The 19,619-nt window shown below is 43.6% G+C and overlaps 1 protein-coding gene across 1 annotated transcript in view; it reads left to right on the top strand.

Moving 5' to 3' along the window:
• SCAF8 (SR-related CTD associated factor 8) overlaps positions 1 to 19,619 on the top strand; it is a 229,674-nt gene that overhangs the window by 196,989 nt on the left and 13,066 nt on the right. The window contains exon 22 of the transcript XR_004442877.1: positions 14,678 to 14,768. The gene's annotated coding sequence lies outside the window, so the exon portion shown is untranslated. The remainder of the gene's footprint in view (positions 1 to 14,677; positions 14,769 to 19,619) is intronic.

The raw sequence follows: 19,619 nt of genomic DNA, 5'->3' as shown, positions 1-19,619 counted from the left end.
AGGCACAGCTAAAAGACAATAGAGAAATAAGAATGGAATTCTGAATAATGTTTAATTAATCCAGAAGGAGGTAAGGAGCAGAAGAATTTAAAAAACATATGGGACAAACCAAAAGTAAATTTGAGCAGCAGACTTAAATGCAATCACATCAGTAGTTAACATTAAATATAAATTGACCAAACCGTCCAATTTAAAGATATACATTGTTAGCTGCAGAAATAAAAGCCCAACTATATGATGCCTTTAAATATAAATACAGATAAGTTGAAAGAAAAAAGATGGACTATGTCACAGAAACAGTATGCTTTAGAAAGCTGGAATGGCCATATTAATACACAAGAAAACAGACTTCAGGATGATATTACCAGAGGTAAAAGGGACAATTCTCCAGGAACATGTAAGTCATAAAACTGTATATGTCCAGCAATAGAGCTTAAAATACATGAAGAAATATAGACAGGCCAGGCACCATGGTTCACATCTATAATCCTGACACTTTGAGAAGCGAAGGTGGGAGGATCGCTTAAGGCTAGGAGTTTAAGATCAGCCTGGGCAACATAGTGAGACTCTGTTGCTACAAAAAACTAAAAACTAGCTGGATGTGGCAACATGTTCCGGTAGTCCCAGCTCTTCAGAAGGCTGGGGCAGGAGGATCTCTTGAGCCCAGGAGGTTGAGACTGTAGTGAGCTATGACTGTGCCACTGCACTCCAGCCTGGGCAGCAGAGTGAGAGCCTGTCTCAAAAAAAAAAAGGAAAGAAAACAAAAGATTGACAGAATTTACAGGAGTAATAGACAAATCCGCCATCACAGTTGGCGATTTTAACTTCCCTCTGTTAGTAATTGATGGAACAACTAGACAAAAGCACATTTATTCATCTAAATTGGCCATCCACAGCGGGGGCTGAGCTGCAGTCAGCCAATGGGTGTTCCACTCACGATGGTTTCTATTTAGTGTTCCTGGCTAATGAAGAAGCAGCTGTCTTAGCATCCTTTGTTACCCAGAGGACGTCTTGAGATTGATTACAGTTGTTCCAAGGGTGAACCTGAGTCTTTACCTTGGCAGGCAAGTTATGGAGGATTTCCTCTTTACTCCAACACTTGAGATCAACCCTGTCGTCTAGACAGGATGAGTTTCTAGTGAACAGAGTAAATTGCTTCCACCCAAATAAGGCACCTATCTCCAAGGAGCACTTTGTAACTACCGTTTGCTACAACCCCAGGCTGCCAGGGAAGCAGGTTCCTCTGAGAGTCCTCAGTTTGATTACACTGATGGGCCCTTGAGCGCAGAGATTAGAGTTTTACCTATATAGTTAAGTGACACTTAAAGTCCAAGAGCTATTATCTTCCAGCCATCCACTTCGGGACCAGATTAAGTTCGGCTAGGAACTGCTTAATAGGATTATGGGAACCACAAGGACCAGCCTCATCCTCCTAGCTCCAGGCAGATTCCCCTCACCCCACCACTTATCAGTTCTCAGCCTAACCATCTCCTGAGAAGCGAATTTTTCAATTTCCTACACTGATAGGATTTAACAGTTTTCCAGGGCTGAGAAAATGGGGGATTCGAACATTGTGAACACTCTGACCGGGTAACACAGAGGCCTTGTTTAGGTGAAAGCATCTTGTGTTTCTGTGTCAGTTAAGCCATGCGTGGTGATGGAGGCAGCACCGTCTAGACTGGTCTCAGAGCAATTCCTTTTTTTTTTTGAGACAGGGTCTCGCTCTGTTGCCCAGGCCGAAGTACAGTGGGATGATCTCGACTCACTGCAACCTCTGCCTCCTGGATACAAGCCATTCTTCTGCCTCAACCTCCCAAGTAGCTAGGATCACAGACATGTGCTGCCACACCAGGCTAATTTTTTTTCCCTTTAATTTTGGTATTTTTAGTAGGGTTGGGATTTCACCATGTTGACCAGGCTGGTTTCAAACTCCTGACCTCAAGTGATCCACTGCCTCAACCTCCCAAAGTGCTAGGATTACAGGCATGAGTCACCATACCTGACCTAGGTACCCAACTTTAAAGAAGAAATTTTTGTCACAATATCCATCTCCTTTTTAAGGGATGAATTGTTTAGGTTCATTTGGTGGTTTTCTAATCTTAACATTCTGTGGCTTAACATTCAGCACTGAGAACTGAGGATTTGAATTCTGATTTGAGAACTTGATCTGATGAATGAAATGAGAGCATTTCTTTCTCCACCTCCCTTTCCTGGAGGTGCTGGGTACCTTTGCCTTCACTCTATCCTCAGATCAGCTTAGCGGGGCTCCTGCCTCTAGCGAGAAACTAATACCCTCTGCCAAAGCTCCTATATGCATATTTTAAAGCTCCAGATGAACGTTCCTTTTTAAAGAACTTTTACAACAGATTTGTTGTAAGACATTAAGCTAGAAAGAAGTATTATCCTACACTGCTCTTATACTCCCGTGTTTGGGGTTGGTGGCCTGCTTTTTCTTTTGAGGATATGTCTCATTGATGTAATTCTAAAACAATTTTAAACCCACAGATTAAGACCATATGTTTCTTCATGGCACATGTTGAGAAAGACTTCAACTCATTCTGCAGTCTTTACTGAAGAATGTCTTTAAAGCAAAATTGCAACTGGTCAGCTCTATTATCTACAAATTATATCAAGTCTTGACCCAGAGAGTCAGACCAAAGGCTTATCTGACCTTGTATTCTTCCTCTGACAAAGGCCCCAGTTTTTTCAGTTGTTGTGTGGGAAAGGTGGGTGTGGTGGGGAGGGTGGTGAGGCGGGAAGATGCTTTCCCTCCCTTGTGTCAGTCACAGAATGTCAGGAATGTTCCTCAAAGGTAGATCTGTCAGCATGACCTTTGCTAACTCCTTCTTGAATTTATTTATATTTTATCTGCTACCTCTTGGGACATAAGTTTCACATTTTTATTATCTGCAGTAGTACAGTACTTCCTCTTTTTGTCCTAAAATCGTTTCTTTCAAGCTTCAAGGAGCATCCTGGGTCTCAGTATTTGGAAGTGATGATTGCATCTGTATTTTCTCCATTTGGTTCAGCTTGATCCCAGAGGCTCTGATGGTATCTACTCAGCCTTTGTTAAGACAGAGCAGGCTAATTTTGGTTTAGAAAATGGAAATTTTTCAAAGGAAACTTCCTGCACTAGACAAATAGTTTTTGACCTGAGGTTTTGATTAGGGTACAGTGGTCCTCATTGTTGAAATGCAGGAACACTTCTTGGTGACCGCTGACAAAGGGTTAAACATCACAGACAGCGTTAGTACAAGTTAAAAACAGAACCTATCCAAAGCATATAACATACACTCCAAAATAAGCCAGGCTCGCTCCTCGTTAATGGGATCATTGCAGACATGCCAAATTCTACAACTAGTCAATTGTATACATATGGTAAAACTTTTCATACCATTCAACATTTGCTGCAATACGATTTTAATTACATACAGATTGGGTAGCTGGAAGAAAGCACTGGAATTAAATAGAAGAAAGTTCCACACAAGCCCTTTTATAAGCGGCCCTGGTTTAGGTTAGGATGTATGCAAATGACTGCCAGGGACAGGAAGAGGAATGTGTGGTTTGGAGGACTCTGGGGATGGGACATGACTCATCTTCAACCTGGGAACACAGTTGTTTATCTGGAAGGGGCGAGTTTACCGAAACGGTGATTATATTCCTTTTGAAGTTGAAACTTATGCTGATGCTTGCACCTTGTTACTTACATTCTTCCTTCCCAAGTATAGGGTAGTCTCTGCAGACAAAGTTGCTCTCTGGGCAAAAATTGCATTCAGCTGGAAAAGTGGTGGGGGTTGGATATGGGAGAATGGTACTTCTGAAACTCCCCCTGCCGCCCTTTATTTGGCTATGTTTCTTGTTTCTTTGAAGTTAATTTTACATAATGATTTCAAAAGTGGTGCTGTTTATTTTATGCAAGAAAAGAGTCAGGAAGCACATTTTGTTTCGGATTCTGAAATGGTGATGGCCGTTGTGGGAGCGTGGATGGGCCTTTGCCTTTTGCAGAGGGGGAAACCGCCACTCCGGAATGTGCTTTCCTCAAACTTCCATGGCATATCTTTGGTTTTTCTCATAACTTACTGGAATGGCTTTTACTGACTAAATATCTTTTTGGTGAGCTGCCCTGCATCTCAGCTTTCTCTTTTGTGAAATGAAGATAACATCCCCCAGTGCTGATTTCATGAGGTTTTTGCCCGAAGAAGTTTGAAGACTTCAAGACACAAAACCTGACAGAACTGCAGAGCCTGAGAGCATCTCCCAGGGAAAAGATGGAGTTAGTGTAAGAAGGATGTGGAACGAGCCCTGCTTTCTAGAGCCAGTCCTGTCATCACAGCAGGCCATCTCCGGGATGGGGATGGGTGTGCTGGGAAGCTTAGTGTAGGGACCAGCAGGGGCTCCAGGAAGAAGGGAACTGGGCCTCCTGGGAGCCCCAGTCACAGAGTGGGTGAGCCAGTGGATCCCAGGTGTGGGGGAAGACAACAGACCCACCCCAACATCATCTTTGGCCAGGGCGAGCATCAGCAGTTTCTACCTGCTCTGCAGCCTCTTGGCTCACCTGGATGTGGCTACAGCAGTGACAAGCGTCTATATCCATGCTCATCCACCTCTCTTGGTGAATATTCACATACAGAAATGAATCTGCAGACATACACACTCTAGTCTACTTCTCTGTTGTTTGGGCTTCGGCTAAGTTATTTTTGCTTGAGAAAGTCACCAGTTTTAGCCTAGAGGGAGTTGTGGACTTATGATCTATTTACTTAAATCATTGAGTTATTTATTTACATTTCTCCCTAATAAATATCTATAGGTTGGAATATCTTACTTTGAGGGAGATGGCAGGACTAACTAGCTAAAATGTAACCTCTAGTTATGAATTTCTTGAGGGCAGCTTCCACATTTTACCCTCTTTTGCTGGTAACTCTAAAGTTAATTTCACTTTGTTGAAATTGATTTTTTCAATGGATTGTTTAATGTGTTCAGATATATACAAAAATGACATCTACCAGTCATACAAGTCAGTTTCTCCCTGTTTCAAAAGAAAGGAAGGATGGAAGGACAAAACAAAGAGAAGGAGGAAAGTAATTTATGCTTCATTTCAAATAGAAATTCCTCATTTCTTCTTTGGTATTTACACCAGTGGCCTTAACATATTGATCCCAAGCAAAATTAAATACTTCTAGAAACCACTTTTACAGAGCCCCAGTACTCAGTTATCAAGCCCTAAAGAAGCAAGAGATACTGGATTTAGCTGCAGGGGATCTTTTGCTGTGCAAGGCACCCCAAAGAAATCATGTTATACATAGAGTGCCACCGTCCTGTGCCCACTTTGCCATCTGCCACCTCCTCTATTGAGACCACAGTTTTCTGGGGTCTTGGCTAAACTCAGCCACACAAAGACCATCTTCCCCCACATTGGGAAAGGGGACAGGTGCACGGGGCTGAGACGGGGCTTCATCAGCATGAAGAGGCTGGCTGCTTTATATGCGGTGTGGCTCGGGCCTCTTGCTCCAGGGTCTGACTTCCCTCTTGCTGACCTTTACCGCTTTGCCATTGGGTTCTTAACCCACTCATGTGCCAAGAGAACACCAGACAGTAACATAGGGAAGGGGCATTCTAAGCACTGGAGAGGAAGTAAACGTGTGCAGGTGTCTAAGAACATGGCACAGTTTTGGATAACAAAAAGTTTACCATTGTTGGAATATAGGAAAAAGGGGTGAGTGGGAATTTACTGGCTATAAGGCTGGTACGCCAGATGGGGGCCAATTTGCACTCACCATGGTCAATTTTCATGATATAGTTATGTGTCTGTATCTCCCGTTTGTTTGCACCCTGATATCTAGGAATGGGTCTTACTGACTTTTTCCAGTAATTCCTCCATTCCATTGTGTTTTTACAAGGGCCCGATAGATTTTTCTTGAATGGATACCTGAGTGGATATCGATTAGTACTGGAAGTCAAATTAGCTCAGACTGACAAGCTGAGTGGATTATAAATGGGTCATCTACCATGGTGATTGGTTTGGACTTTATCTCCTAGGCAATATATATTCATTAAAGTTTCTAAAACAGAGGAGGGACCTAAACCTATCCGTGTTTTAGGAAGTAATTCTGGCTATAATGGGACAGATTGTTTTGCGAGAGACTAGAAGTTGTAACAACAGTTAAGAAACTAATATAATGGCTCAAAGGAGATATGAGAAGGCCCAAGAGAATAGGGACTTCAAAGAGACATTTATAAGGCAGAATGTGGCCGGGCACGGTGGCTCAGGCCTGTCAGCCCAGCACTTTGGGAGGCTGAGGCAGGCGGATCACTTGAGGTCAGGAGTTTGAGACCAGCCTGGCCATCAAGGCGAAACCCCATCTCTACTAAAAATACAAAAATTAGCCAGGCGTGGTGGCACGCACGTGTAGTCCCAGCCACTCAGGAAGTTGAGGCACGAGAATCGCTTGAACCCAGGAAGTGGAGGTTGCAGTGAGCCGAGATGGGGCCACTGCACTCCAGCCTGGGCAACCAAGTGAGACTCTGTCTCAAAAATAAAATAAAATAAAATAAAAATAAAATGTATAAGGCAGTATTAGAATCCAGCCCCAATTTTTGGTGAAATCAAAGATCATTGTTGGCTGGGTGTGGTGGCTCATGCTTGTAATCCCAACATTTTGGGAGGTCAAGGTGAGAGGATTGCTTGAAGCCAAGGAGCTTGAGACCACTCTGGGCAACATGGCAAAACCCTGTCTCTAGAAAAAAATACGAAAAAAAAAAAAAATTAGCTGGGTGTGGTGATGTGTACTTGTAGTTCTAGCTACTCGGGAGGTTGAGGTAGGAGGATCATCTGAGCCCAAGAAGTTGAGGCTTCAGTGAGCCATGATCATGCCACTGTACTCCCACCTTGGTGATAGTGAGACCTGTCTCAAAAGAAAAAAAAAAAGGTCACTGATGCCTCAAGTGAAACTAAGTATGATTTTCAAGTATATTTATATTCAAAGAGGAAAAGGAAAAGAGATCCTAGCAATTGGACACTAAACTGATTGATGTTCATTTAGAATAATGACACTGAGTAAATAAGCATTGGGTGACCAATAAGATTTACACGGACATGCGAAAGAACTGATCTTTACAGGAAACAGAATATGCATGTTGCTTTTATAATATACATGCTTTATAAATACATGAGTGAAAAGTATATACTGGTATAATAAGTATTATCAGGGCTGCTGCATGTGCTCTCACAGGTTGTGCACTGCACAACTCTAGGGGACAGCACTAATAATAACAATAGGTCACCTGCACCCCATATGTCCGTTTTATCCTTCAGCTTAACAAGTTCATGGACTGCTGCTTTGAGTAATAGTAAAGATGTTTAGGATGGAATTTGATAGCCTTGTGAGGATTAATCATCTGATAGAAACTTTCTATGGTCAGGTCATTAGTGTTAGGTGTATGTTGAGTAGGAGTAAAGGATGTCTTTAAAAACTGAGAGAGTAAAAGACTTAAAAAAAAAAAAAAGTAGAGTCTTACTCTGTCTTCCAGACTAGAGTGCAGTGGTGTGATCTTGGCTCACTGTAACCTCCATCTCCTGGGTTCTAGCAATTCTTCTGCCTCAGCCTCCCAAGTAGCTGGGATTACAGGAGCCCACCACCACTCCTGGCTAATTTTTGTATTTTTAGTAGAGACAGGTTTTTACCATGTTGGCCAGGCTGGTCTTGAACTCCTGACCTCAGGTGATCCGCCCGCCTTGGCCTCCCAAAGTGCTGGGATTACAGGCTTGAGCCACCGTGCGTGGCCGTAAAGGACGGACTCTTGCTCTGTTGCCCAAGTTGGAGTAAAGTGATGCAATCCTAGCTGACTGCAACCTCTGTCTTCCGGGTTCAAGCAATTCTGGTGTCTCAACCTCCTGAATACATGGGACTACAGGCATGCGCCATGACGCCTCGCTAATTTTTTAGTAGAAATGGAGTTTTGCCATGTTGACCAGGCTGGTCTTGAACTCCTGACCTCAGGTGATCTCCCTGCCTTGGCCTCAAAGTGCTGGGATTACAGGCATGAGCCACTGTACCTGGCCTCTTCTACCCTCTTCTGGTAACAGCGGCCGAATCAAGCGTTTTTGTTGGTGGTGATGTTTTAAGGCTTCCTAGTATGTAGTTTGCCCCATGCCACGATGCTTGGTGTTTCTGTGTCTTGTTCAAAGTGAGTAATGCAAAATGACACGTGGACTCAGCCATTAGAAGGAATGGATTCACAGAAGTGGATGAAGAAAATAGGATCCCTGATATTCTTTCACAGCAATCATATGTTGCTTTAAAATTTTTGTGGATTTTGCTCACATGCTTCAGGGGAAACAGCTCCAAAATGTGACAGCCCAGAATTTAGGTTTGGCTGGCTCCTGGCTGTGGCCCGCTGTGACTGGGGTTTCCAAACCATCACAGCAGTTCTCAGCGGCCCGAGACTCAGCCTGGAGGATGCAGAAGGCTCTGCGCAATGTGTCAGAGCACAGCACCCTCCTGGATGTTACTCTGCTGAGAGCTAACGGAAAGGAATGAAGCCTTGTTGATTTCAGAGCAGCCCAGACAAACTGCATTGTAGACAATCTCCAGATACTCAGCCCCTTGGGATCCAGTTGCCAAACTGTGGTCTGGAATGGGGCCTGGGCACAGTGCAGGTAGTGTACAAAGATCTGTTTTTCTTCCCACACATTCGTCTAGTGGAAACATGTCAGGCTGCCTCCTCCAAGGCTGTGCATTTATTTTAAAGAATGTTAGAGAGGAAATATATTGCGTACCATCTTCCTCCCTCTTTGGGAGTGTTTATTGTGATTGGAAATCATTCTAGTCCACATGGCTGTAGTGTTCCCCCACTCTTTGTGCTCTTATGTTAAACGGCCCTCTGTGCAAATAAACAGAAAAGGGCAACTTTTTAAATTCAGCTACAGAAGGAGTGAAGTTAGACTCTGGAGAGCTGGAATCGCATAACCCTGGCTTGTGTGCTCTGCGGTGTGCTTTCTTTTCTTGCCTCTGGAGTGAAGCCAGAAGGTACAGTAGGGGCCTTCGCCGGTGCTGGCCGGGAGCCCAGACTCAGGTATTCTGCAGTGAATGGCACTGCTGGCTCTGCTTTGCCATTTGGTAGAATTTACCTGGGGTTTATCTTGACTACTCCTGCGGGAAAAGGACATTTTGAGTTGCTCTGAACATCATTAAAACCTAAAAGTAAGAAACAAAGCTGAAAAACTTGTGCATTTTGAATATGAAACATTTTATTTTTATTTATTTATTTATTTATTTTTGAGACAGAGTTTCGCTCTTGTTGCCCAGGCTGGAGTAATGGAGCGATCTCGGCTCACCGCAACCTCCACCTCGCGGGTTCAAATGATTCTGCTGCCTCAGCCTCCTGAGTAGCTGTGATTAGAGGTATGCGCCACCACGTCTGGCTAATTTTGTATTTGTAGTAAAGACGGGGTTTCTCCATGTTGGTCAGGCTGGTCTCAAATTCCCGACCTCAGGTGATCCAGCCTGCCTTGGCCTCCCAAATTCCCAAAGTGCTGGGATTACAGGTGTGAGCCACTGCACAGGGCCTATTTTTATTTATTTATTTATTTATTTGAGATGGAGTCTGGCTCTCTCTCCCAGGTCGGAGTGCAGTGGCACGATCTCGGCTCAGTACAACTTCCGCCTCCCGGGTTCAAGCAATTCTCCTGCCTCAGCCTCCTGAGTAGCTGGGATTATAGGTGCCTGCCACCATGCCTAATTTTTGTAGAGATGGGGTTTCACTATGTTGGCCAGGCTGGTCTCGAACTCCTGGCCTCAGGTGATCCACCCGCCTCGGCCTCCCAAAGTGCTAGGATTACAGGCACGAGCCACCACACTCGGCCCAGCTTCTGACTTTGTAAGAAAGAGCAAACCAACAACCCAAACTGCGAGCAAGATTAGAAGAAAAAGCAGGGGCTCTAGTGGCCAGGGTGTCTGATTTTCTGCTCTGGTTCTGCTACTGTGTGCCCCTGGGCATTTCATTAGCTTCTCTGCTCCTCTGATTTCATCCATCAGATGAAGACAATAGGACTACTTAGTAACCAGAGTCCACTTACCCTTCTGTTATGAAGAACAATTGTGATTAAACTCTCTGCCTTATTATGAATGTTAATCCTTGAACATGTTAGTTAAACCTGAGTCCTTGGTTTGGAATTTAGATGTATGCAAAACCACATAATCAGGAAACATTGAATACAATTTCATTTACTTTTTATTTTAATTTTTTATTTTTTTGTAAAAGTTATAGAGATGGGGTCTTGCTGTGTTGCCCAGGCTGGTCTCAAACTCCTGGACTCAAGCAATCCTCTGACCTCGGCCTCCCAAAGTGCTAGGGTTACAGGTGTTTTACTTTTAGTATTTTACTTGAAAATAATTTATTAGCATTGATAATAATGACAGTGGTGAATACTTACAGGATACCTTTTGGTTCATGAAGCAGTTTCACATGAACTATTACATTTGTTCCTAAATAAGATAAAAGATCATGCCCTGGCCAGGTACCGTGGCTCACACATGTAATCCTAACACTTCGGGAGGCCAAGGTAGGTGGATTGCTTGAGTTCAGGAGTTTCAAGCCAGCCCAGGAAACATGGCAAAATCCTGTCTCTACAAAAAATTACACAAAATAGCCAGGCATGGTGGCACATGCCTGTAGTCCCAACTACTCCGGAGGCTGAGGTAGGAGGATCACTGGAACCCAGGAGATAGAGGCTGCAGTGAGCCATTATTGAACTACTCCACTCCATTCTTGCTCTGTTGCCCAGGCTGGAGTGCAGTGGCATGATCTCGGCTCACTGCAACCTCTGCCTCCTAGGTTCAAACGATTCCCCTGCCTCAGCCTCCTGAGTAGCTGGGGCTACAGGTGCATACCACCATGCCCGGCTAATTTTTTGTATTTTAGTAGAGACGGGGTTTCACCATGTTGGTCAGGATGATCTCCATCTCCTGACCTCGTGATCTGCTCTCCTCGGCTTCCCAAAGTGCTGAGATTACAGGTGTGAGCCACCGCGCCCAGCCTAATTATTCTGTCTATTTCAACATACACTAGTGTTCTCTCTTTAGCCATAACCTACAGTGAAAGAGAACTTGTTAAAGTCCCTGATATTTGTACAGTCTGACACACATGATGGGCGAAGAAACGTAAAACATAAATATCTGGTTGTTACTTTTCTATATGTTTCTGGGGTTGATTATTTTGTATAGTATCCAGTTCTTGTCATCATCATAATCCTGTATGGGGAAAATATGGACGAAATCATAGATAAGATAATTTATCTTGATGTCATCTCATATTACTGCTTGTTAACAGATAAATATTCAATAACAAAGACACCAAAATATGACTGCCCCTGAGCTGCCTGTCATGGCCACGTCATTGCATACTGCACGTCAGAGAGCCTTACAGTGTGAATGAGTGCCACAGGTTGTTCTGTGGGTGGACCTTTTTTCTCTTGCCTCAAATCCGTTCTCAGAAACCTGAGATAATATGTCTACGTGACAGTGTAGTGGATTGCCCTGAACCTTCAACTTACCAACATGGTACCTAGAAGATGTCTGAAGGAAGTTTTATTAAAGTAACAGAAAATTTAATAACTATATCCTGATAAGGGAGATCACAGTAACCTGCCATCCCAAAGGAGCCTCCGTTCTGGGGATTAAGATAGTATGAAGGGGCCGGGTGCAGTGGCTCATGCCTGTAATCCCAGCGTTTTGGGAGGCCGCGGTGGGTGGACCACAAGGTCAGGAGTTCAAGACCAGCCTGGCCAAGATGGTGAAACCCCGTCTCTACTAAAAAAACTACAAAAATTAGCCAGGTGCGGTGGCAGATGCCTGTAATCCCAGCTACTCGGGAGGCTGAGGCAGGAGAATTGCTTGAGTCTGGGAGGCGGAGGTTGCAGTGAGCCGAGATCACGCCACTCCAGCCTGGGCAACAGAGAGAGACTCTGTCTCAAAAAAAAAAAAAAAAAAAAGTTTTAAGGGTCCTGAGTCTGACTCCTTAACCTCCTGGCCTTTCGGACTCTGATGCTCTCCTGTACTCTTTTGGCAGTGGAATGGTAGGAAGTTCCGTCCAGAGCTAACCAGTGTTTGTAGACTTCTATCAGCTCCCACAGTTCTAGCAATTAGGGCTAGAATTGGGGGTCCATCTTCTTGAGTCTGGGGCTCTCATGCAAATGCAGAACTGGTGTCATGGCCTGACAGGTGCCCATCCCCTGTCCCAGGCTATTAAGGGAAATGAGTCCTGACTCTGTTTTCATCTCTCATCCCTAGAACTGCCTAACACTCCTTCTCCAGTTCTTCCTATCTCTGGGCATTGGATTTGGGCATCTCACCTTTAAAAGACTTCTCTTGGTGACAAACCAAAATTGTACCAGTTCACTCCAGCTAGATGCTAGTTGGTCCCTAGGCAGACACTTGCTCCTCTTGGCCCTCACCATTTTGTATGAGCCTCTAATACAGCACTGGTCACTTTATTCTATAACTCAAGAGCTTTCACACTTTTTTCCCACCGTGGCCTACAAAAGGAAATATAGTTTACATCGCAAACCAGTACACACAGAGGTTTATGTGATTCATAGAGATACATAGACATATGCCCTTTTGAGTTTCCTTACCTTTACTATATACACACTATTTTCTAGTCTATGCTATTGTGTTCTGCTTTATTTGTTCATTTATGTATTTTTAATGCTAATCAGGCTGGGCACGGTGGCTCACGCCTATAATCCCAGCACTTTGGGAGGCCGAGGTGGGCGAATCACCTGAAGTCAGGAGTTTGAGACCAGCCTGGCCAACGTGGTGAAACCCCATTTCTACTAAACACACAAAAATTAGCCGGGTGTGGTGTGACCTGGCCAACAGAGCAGACTCTGTCTCAAACAACAACAACAACAAAAAATACATACATACATATATATATTTTTTTTTAATGGTAATCAAGACCCACTAGATGAATCTCATGACCTTTTAATACGTTGAAAGCTACACTTTGAACAACGTAGTTCTAGTTCTGATTCAAGATCTAGAAGAATTTGCTCAAAAAAAAAAAAAAAGAGAAAAGAAAAGAAAACTGAGTTTGGATTAAAATGCCTGAATCTGCTTCTCTCCTCCCTGTTAGATTGTGAGCTCACTGAGGGCAGACAGTTTGTCTGTTTCTCCTTTATATAAGGAGATGTGCAGATAAATATTAACTGAACCAAAGAACTCGGCCTCTCTTTGGTTCGAGGGGGGGGTTCTTCGTGCCCCCATTTGTAAAATGGAGAAGTGCCCATGTGCATTTGGGGGGCAGTTGTGAGAAGAATGAGATCATTCACCTGTAGCAGCAGGCACAGAGCCCAGCGCTAATAGCTGCTCGATGAACCTGCGTTTCTTTCTGGATTTCTGCACCTAGCTCTTTCTTGGATTGACCACTTGACTCCCCTGCATTTTTTTTAAGTGTAATGAGAGGTTGAACTCTATTAGCCTCAGATCCCAACCCGCTTAGGCATGCTAAGGTTTTCCAAGATTCTATGGAGCCTGGAGGCAAATTGCGCTTCAGGGACAGCAATTTCTTCCTGAAACTCAGCACATACAGGTCAGGCATTGGCTGAAAATGTGAGCGGTCACGGGGCAGAGTCCTTGTGGGACTCATTTTTCCATGAAAAAGTGTGTCTTGAGCTGATTATTAGCATTTTATTGCAAAAATGTAAATTACTTCCACATCTAGAAAGATTACAAAGTAAGTTTAGGCCAGGCGCAGTGGCTTACGCCTGTAATCTGAGCACTTTGGGAGGCCAAGGTGGGCACATCACTTGAGGTCAGGAGTTCGAGACTAGCCTAGCCAACATGGTGAAACCCCATCTCTACTAAAAATACAAAAAAAAAATAGCTGTGTGTGGTGACGGGCACCTGTAATTCAAGCTACTTGGGAGGCTAAGGCAGGAGAATTGCTTGAACCCAGGAGGCGGAGGTTGCAGTGAGCTGAGATTGCACCACTGCACTCTAGCCTGGGCAACAAGGTGAGACTCCGTCTCAAAAAAATAAAAATAAAAAATAAAAAAAAGTGTAAAGCCAACATGAAATTTGGAATGTTTTCTGAATCAAAAGCCTTCATAAGAGCTGTTATTTCAAAATTGTGACCCTAAGTTAAGTCTGATGTAGCAGACAGAGCCCTGGTTGATGAACTTCTGACTTGGTCATTAACTGGCTGCTAGATTGCGGGTGGGACAGCCTCCCTGGATCTCATTTCTTCATCTTTGAGGAGGAGTATCCCATTCATCTCCAAAGTTCTGTGACCCCAGATATGAACCTTGGAGTCCTTTGTTTTACATTCACTGGCATGTATTAACAAATGAGGAGATAGTATTTCAATGAACACATCTCAGTTGCAGAGTCTAATCAAATGCAATGCCTACAACATTTTCTCTATAATCATTTCTTGCTACTATCATATAGAAAGATTAGATGATGCTTCAGCCGGCCTTAGAGCCAGTGGAGAGTCAGGTTAGCTGTTACTTGTGTACATAAAATCTCAGAAAACAAGGTTTTGCGTGAACTATCATAGTAGTTTGCTCTGAATTACACCTCGTCTTATCCATGCAATGGGAACTTTTCATTTAATGTTGCCGATTGATCACTCACCTGTGGGTAATTTAACGAGACTATTTGTTGTTTTCTTCTAGGACAGAATGACTCGGAAGATAATGGAGCTTCGAAGCTTCTAGCAGAATATGAAGTCTTTCGTCTTCAGCTATCTGGGTTAAGTTTAAGCAGGTCAGTGGTGAGTTCCATGTGTCTTTGGAAGTTCCTAATGGGCAGGCTGTCCTGAGGTTAGCAGGGAGATCGGGAATGTCTCACCTGTGTCGGGCTCCTCTAGCTACCTTGGCCTTATAGCTGAGGTTTTCTCAGATGCGAGAAGTGAGATGCTTGGTGTGGTGAGGTTCACAGTGCAGTTTTCCACCGCCAGCTTCATGACATGGAAGCTGCTCATCTGCTCCTTCTCGGCGTTGCCCCCGCAGAGATTCTATGGAAAAGAAAATTAGATAATAAGTGGTTTAACTTGAAAGGCTAAGCTCCCTCAAAAAAATTTCAAAAGGGACTCTCTTCCCTCTGTTGTTTTCAAAATGAATGTTCACAGCTTCTGTACAATGCAGGGGCTCTCACATCATTGCTTGTATAGAGAGAAAATAAGTTCAGTATAAGAAACTGCCTTCTAGGCTGGGTGCGATGGCTCCTGCTTGTAATCCCAGCACTTTGGGAGGCCAAGGCAGGTGGATCACCTGAGGTCATGGTTTTCAAGACCAGTCTGTTCACCATGGCGAAATCCCATCTTTACTAAAAATACAAAAATTAGCTGGGTGTGGTGGTGCGTGCCTGTAATTCCAGCTACTCGGCAGGCTGAGGCAGGAGAATTGCTTGACCCCGGGAGGCGGAGGTTGCAGTGAACCGAGATAGCGCCACTGCACTCCAGCGTGGGTGACAAAGTGAGACTCCATCTCAAAATAAAAAATAAAAAAATAAAGAAACCACCTTCTAACTTATTTCCCGTTGCTCATCTTTGCCCATTGCGTTGACCTTGTTTGAGGTCTCCTTTCCCTTCTCCAGTTTCACCATCTTCCACCTAAAATAAAACTCATGTCCAACCATGTCACTCCCTGGGAATCCTCTGAATGGGCCTCCGTCTCCCTCAGGGAAAAAATCTGGTGTCCCAGCCCAGGCTCCAACCCCACAGTCCCCTCGGCCCCATTGCTTGACGCCCCTTCGTCATCCTTGGACTCATATTGGGCCCCTCTGTGTCTTTGCTCTTGCTGTCCTTTCTGTCTGGCACAACCACCAGCCCCTCCATCCCGGTCTACCACGCAGGACCCAGCTCTTGTGTCAGCCCCTCCAGGCAGCCTTTCTGGGACTCATTGCCCCGGGCTGCATGCCTCCCTGTACCCAGAGTGCCTGAACACACCTGGTCCCCACACTCACCATGGCGACTGACATTTTTGCTTTCTCCTCCCTTTCACTGCACTGGGCACCCTTCTAGGTCAGGGACTTCCTCATCCTTGGGGCAAGGTTCAAACCCTGACTCTACGACTTACTGACCGTCAGCTCTTGGACTCTATCTTTTCCTAGCTTGCTTTCCTCATCTATAAAATGGAGGTAAAGAAAATACCTCTAATGTTGGGTTCCATGCCTGTTAAGTGATGTGTATAGAGCCCTAGGGCCAGTGCCAGGAAAAGGCTATGTAACTATTGTCTCATTAGTGCTCGTCATACTGAAGATTAAGTTGAATGCAACTGTGCATTTTTTCCTTGAAGATCAGAGCCATGCAAATTGCAACAATGATTGTTCTCATGGACATCTTCTCGAACTTTTAGACAGTTTTGCTGAAGGAAGTTGAATGCAACTGTACTATTTTGTGACATATTAAGTGTTTCTATGCTTATTTTTTTTTAATTTAAAATAGTTTAAATTTAAATGCGTACGTAGTAGGTGTAGATGTTTACAAGGCACGTGAGATATTTTGGTAGAGGCATACAATAATGAGCACATCAGGGTAAATGGAATATCACCTCAAGCATTCATCATTTCGTGTTACGAATATTCCAATTGTACTCCTCAGTTATTCTAAAATGTACAAGCTGTTGCTGACTGTAATCTCCCTATTGTGCTGTCAAATACTAGATCTTATTCATTGTATCTAACTCTATTTTTGTACCCATTAACCATCCCCAAATCCTTCCACCGTCCCCTTCCCCACTCCCAGCCTCTGGTAAGCAACATTCTACTCTCTTTCTGTTTTTGTTTTTATTTCTTTCTCTTTCTTTCTTTCTTTTTTTTTGATTGGAGAGTTTCATCCATTTACAGGGACTTAGTACTACCATTTTGTCATTTGTTTTCTGGTTGTGTTGGGATCTTCTCTTTCTTCCTTCCTTCTTTCCTGTCTTCTTCTTCTTTCTTTCTTTCTTTCTTTTTTTTTTTTTTTTTTTTTTTTTTTGAGACCATTTTGCTCTGTCCCCCAGGCTGGAGTGCAGTGGTGCAATCTCGGCTCACTGCAACCTCCAGTGCCTAGGCTCAAGCAATTCTTGTATGTCAGCCTCCTGAGTAGCTGGCATGTGCCACCACATGTGGCTAATTTTTTGTATTTTTCATAGAGACAAGGTTTCACCATGTTAGTTAGCCTGGTCTTGAACTCCTGGCCTTAAGTTGATCTGCCTACCTCAGCCACCCAAACCTGTCTCTTATTTATTTTTTTTTGAAAGTGTTTTTCTCTGGAAGCATATTTTAATTTCTTGCTTTGCATACCTATTGTAGGATTTTTGATTTGAGGTCACCAAGGGGATTGCAAATAACATCTTATAACCCATTATTTTAGACTCATGACAACTTAACTCTGATTGCAAAAACAAGCAAGTAAAGAGAAGAGCAATACAAACTCTACACTTTTTCTCCCCAACTTTTAAATTTTTTGTTGTTTTTTTTTTTTTTTTTTTTTTTTTTGGAGACTGAATCTATGACCCAGGCTGGAGTGCAGTGGCATGATCTGGGCTTGCTGCAACCTCCCCCTTCTGGGTTCAAGCAATTCTTGTGCCTCAGCCTCCCAAGTAGCTGGGATTACGGGTTCATGCCACCACACCCCACTAATTTTTGCATTTTATTAGTAGAGATAGGGTTTCACCATGTTGGCCAGGCTGGTCTCAAACTCCTGACCTCAAGTGATCTGCCCGCCTTGGCCTCCCAAAGTGCTGGGATTACAGGCATGAGCCATCATGCCCAGCCAACTTTTTGTTGTTTCTATTTATATTTTATTGTACTGTCTGTGTCTTAAAAAGCTGTTGTAGTTGTTATTTTTGATAGGTTCATCTTTTAGTCTTCCTTTTCAAGATATGAAAAGTTTACATATCACAACTATAATCGTGTTATAATATTCTGTATTTGTCTGTGTACTTACGGTTACCAGTGAGTTTTGTAACTTCAGATGATTTCTTATTGCTTATTAACACCCCCTTTAAATTGAAGAACTCACCGTAGCATTTTTTGCAGGACAGATCTGGCATTGACGAAATCTCTCTGCTTTTGTTTGCAAAGTCTTTATTTCTCCTTCATGTTTGAAAGATATTTTTGACAGGGCACAGTGGCTCACACCTGTAATCCCAACACTTTGGGAGGCCGAGGCAGGTGGATCATTTGAGGTCAGGAGTTCAAGACCAGCCTGGCCAACATGGTGAATCCTGTCTCTACTAAAAATACAAAAATTAGCCGGGTAGTAGAGGCGCAAGCCTATAATCACAGCTACTCAGGAGGCTGAGGCAGGAGAATCACTTGAGCCTGGGAGGTGTAGGTTGCAGTGAGCTGAGATCGCGCCACTGCACTCCAGTTTTTACAATAGAGTGAGACTCTGTCTCAAAATAATAATAATAATAGAAAAATTAAAAAAAGAAAGATATTTTCACTGGATATAATATTCTAGGATAAAAGTTTTCTCCTTCAGTACTTTAAATATGTCATGCCACTCTCTCCTGGCTCATAAGGTTTCCACCAAGAAATCTGCTGCCAGACATGTTAGAGTTCCCTTATAGTTCTTTTTTGTTTGTTTGTTTTTGCTGTTTTTAGGATCTTTGCTTTATCTTTGACCTTTAGGAGTTTGATTATTAAGTGTCTTCAGGTAGTCTTTTTTGGGTTAAATCTGCTTGGTGTTCTGTAATCTTGCACTTGAATATTGATATCTTTCTCCGGGTTTGTAAAGTTCTCTGTTATTATCTCTTTGAATAAACTTTCTTTTTCTCTTTCTTTTTTCTTTCTTTTTTTTTTTTTTTTTTGGTGGGGGACAGAGTTTCACTCTTGTTGCCCAGTCTGGAGTGCAGTGGTGCAATCTCGGCTCACCACAACCTCTGCCTCCTGGGTTCAAGTGATTCTCCTGCCTCAGCCTCCCGAGTAGCTGGGATTACAGGCGTGCGCCACCACACCTGGCTAATTTTATATTTTTAGTAGAGATGGGGTTTCTCTATGTTGGTCAGGCTGTTCTTGAACTTCTGACCTCAGGTGATCCTGCCACCTCAGCCTCCCAAAGTGCTGGGATTACAGGCGTGAGCCACCGCACCCGGCCCCACTTTCCTTTTTTTTTTTTTTTTTAATTTTTTTTTTTTTTGGAGATGGAGTCTCACTCTGTCACTCAGGCACACAGGCTGGAGTGCAATGGCGCGAACTCGGCTCACCGCAACCTCTGCCTCCCGGGTTCAAGAGATTCTTCCACCTCAGCCTCCTGAGTAGCTGGGATTACAGACACACGCCATCATGCCTGGCTAATTTTTGTATTTTTGTAGAGATGAGGTTTCACCATGTTGGTCAGGCTGGTCTTGAACTCCTAACCTCAGATGATCTACCTACCTTGTCCTCCCAAAGTCTTGGGATTACAGGCATGAGCCACCACACCCTGCTAAGTAAACTTTCTACCCCAGTCTCTCTATCTCCTCTACCTCCTCTTTAAGGCCAATAACTCTTTGATTTGCCTATTTGAGGCTATTTTCTAACCCCTGTAGGTGTGCTTCATTATTGTTTATTCTTTTTTCTTTTGACTCCTCTGTGTATTTTCAAATAGCCTGTTTTCAAGCTCACCAATTCTTTCTTCTGCTTGAT

Source organism: Trachypithecus francoisi, unplaced genomic scaffold (genome assembly GCF_009764315.1).
Source record: "Trachypithecus francoisi isolate TF-2019V2 unplaced genomic scaffold, Tfra_2.0 Lachesis_group15, whole genome shotgun sequence".
NCBI lineage: Eukaryota > Metazoa > Chordata > Mammalia > Primates > Cercopithecidae > Trachypithecus > Trachypithecus francoisi.
The sequence above is the reverse complement of the archived record's forward strand: the minus strand, read 5'-3'. Positions and strand labels throughout refer to the sequence as shown.